The following is a 2,840-nucleotide window of genomic DNA, read 5'->3' as shown; positions in this document are numbered from 1 at the left end:
TTTCCTTTATGTTTGATGTGATTTGTTGTTACACGGTACTCACTTTTTGATTGTAGAGTATCCGGCTTACTGGGCAAACAACACAGGCAGTTCCTACTCCAAAGACTTCTTTTACCCTGTTTTCCTGAAGCCCTTTAATCAGATCACCCATTGTAATTGTGCTTTCGGATACTTTGAATTCTCCCTGCAAAACAATTTGATTTTAAAGAAGCACTCCAGTTAGCATTGTAAATATAACAGTTCACACCATTTCCAGAATGATAAAATGGATGGATCATTGTGCAGTTTTTTTTAATGGTGTCTGTACTGTATTTTTTATATATTAGCTTTTTTTTTTTCATTGGAAGGGAAGAAACAGCATCAACAAACTTTAATCAGATGTTCTGGTCAAGTTCACGCTTCTTTATGATAATAAAATAGTAAGTTGTATTATTAAAATCCACGGACAAAATGATGGAATTGGGATCATTTTACATAGATTTTTCTATAGTTTATGGTTTTATGATTGAACTTTTTATATTTTACCAATGATTTTACTACAGTTAAAATTTTAATGTTACCCAGCAAATCCCCTAATGTTTTAAACATGCTTGTCCCCCGTCCTCTAAGATTTCCTTTGCAGTACATTGGTAACCACAGACATCCCCTTCACCAACAAGGGTTTGCTTCTTCCAAGCATGTGCACCACAATTTTCTTCTAATACTTTGGAAAGGCCATCTATGGCCTTTTTTATAGGAATGAGTGGAGATTCATGCATGAAATATAACCCTGTCCAGGAAACTGTAGCTGAAGATGCTGTGCAAGGAACAAGGACTGGTAATTAAACTGCAATGTTGGAGGGAGGTCTAAAGGGGGGGATTTAAATGTACAAAAGATAAAGTTACATGTACAGAATTCTCTGTAATGGAAATGGACAAGAAATAGTGACCAGGTTCACTTAACTGCTCCTTTACCTGGTTTCTTATACTTGCCTTTCTTTTGCACTGCACCACACTACTCCAAAGTTTGGTTCGGCCACTAAGGCCTAACACACGTTTAACAATTGTATATACAGCGCTCGTTCAGTCTTTTTGCGTTGGAAAGAATCATGAAACATGCTTTCCAACAACAAAAGACTGAACAAGCACTGTGCATACAGCACCGTTCTGATCTATGGAGATAGGAAGGGGAAAATAACAATCGTTCTTGGATCCACCAGGATGGATCACACGCACTGTACACACGCCAGATTCTCTGACTAGCCCTGAGGCGATTATCGAACAGGAATCATCTGGCGTGTGTACGTGGCAATGTTTATTTATCAGATACCCTGATCAGCCAAAAAAATAAAAAAACCCAGACTCCACAATAACTCTAAAGGTGTCCTGTGTTATCTGGACCCAAGACAATAGCAGCATAACTTTAAACCCATTGTAGGCACTTTCATCGGTAGACAGGCATCCAAATGGCCATTCTAAATGGTCTGAGGATACATAGCATCATGCAGCACTAACTGCAATACATAATGTGTTTGGACACTTTTTTATGTTTTGGATGATAGACGTGTGTAAGTGAAAATCAAAGCAAACAGTCAATGACACAATTTATCTAACACTTACCCATTGTCTTGCCAGATCCAGCAAACTCTGTCTTGTTACCCCTGCGAGGATTAAACCACTTAAAGGAGGGGTGATGAGCTCTTTCTCTGCATGAACACATATTACAAATGGATATGAATGAACATGTACATTAACTAGGTATAATCACAATTTATCAACATGCTAAACAAACATTTGGATAAAACCTTTCTGTTCTAATTGCACCTTGTACGTTGTTTAGGAAAAGTGACATCATTGGGTGATGAAGGCAGAATATAGCTGGTGAGAGGGACCATGTATGCTATGAAAAACATTACAGCACCCTGTCTTGGTACTCCCCTCAAGAGCCATCAGTGTTTCAGATGAAAAGAACTGAAATCTAAATAATAATATGGCTGGACCACCAGGACAGTAGGTACTATTCAGGTCTGATATATACAATGAGAAAAGCGCTAGCAACACCAGGCTTACATGTACCTGCATGTCATAACTAGGAGAGTTTGGGAGTTCAAAATCTGGGTAATGAGACTTTATTTGGGAATAAACATCTTGGCTTGAGTAAAATTTGCTTTGTATGAATTGACATTAAGAAAGTCTCTATGCGCTTTGCTAAACGACACTTCTTATGTCAGCACCTCAGTGCTTGGATGAATAATGCATTGCAAAAGAACATAGGGATTTGGGGGTCTCTAAAAATTGCAGACAAGTAGAATTATATTGTTTTGTCCCTAACTCACCTACATTTAAGCTAACAAATACTTCAGAGAAAAAGCACTAGGACAAACAAACATAATTCAAGTGGTGTTCTAATTAAACACATTTGAATTATAGTGAGATAAACACTCTTTAGAGATGAGTGGAAAGACAGCACATCCACATGACTTACCTCCCTGTTCATTATTCCAGAACATGAAAAAGTTAATTGTCCCAGCCTCAGTCACTTCATGGTTATCCCCATACAACCACAACACTTGCTGGCATCCTAACTGAGATGCTTCATACTGTACAGCTATAGTTGGACCATAGTTTCTGCGTGGAAATAAAGAAATGGTAAAGTATCGTCTAAAAACACTACAAGGCAAAATCAGTCGATTTAATGGTGTTTGGGACAATATGCAGTTGCACTCAACTTAGAATATCCATTTCTTTGCTTTCAATGAGTCTTTAAAATCCATCAATAAAAGTAATTTTATAGAATTGATTTTTGATGCTGGGGGGATAGGACAGGTAACTCAATCCAATAACAGAAGTGGGAGTATGTA

The 2,840-nt window shown here is 37.7% G+C and overlaps 1 long non-coding RNA gene across 1 annotated transcript; it reads right to left on the bottom strand.

Moving 5' to 3' along the window:
* Positions 1-49: 49 nt before the first annotated feature.
* Positions 50-2,602, bottom strand: LOC140321418 (uncharacterized). The gene is made up of 3 exons (XR_011918932.1): positions 2,465-2,602; positions 1,600-1,685; positions 50-184 (listed from the first exon to the last, which is right to left on the bottom strand). It is a non-coding gene; the product is annotated as an uncharacterized lncRNA (long non-coding RNA).
* Between the last annotated feature and the right edge of the window lie 238 nt (positions 2,603-2,840).

The sequence above is a fragment of the Pyxicephalus adspersus genome, unplaced genomic scaffold (assembly GCF_032062135.1).
Source record: "Pyxicephalus adspersus unplaced genomic scaffold, UCB_Pads_2.0 Sca3580, whole genome shotgun sequence".
NCBI classification, from domain to species: Eukaryota; Metazoa; Chordata; class Amphibia; order Anura; family Pyxicephalidae; genus Pyxicephalus; species Pyxicephalus adspersus.
This window is presented reverse-complemented; position numbering and strand designations above follow the sequence as displayed.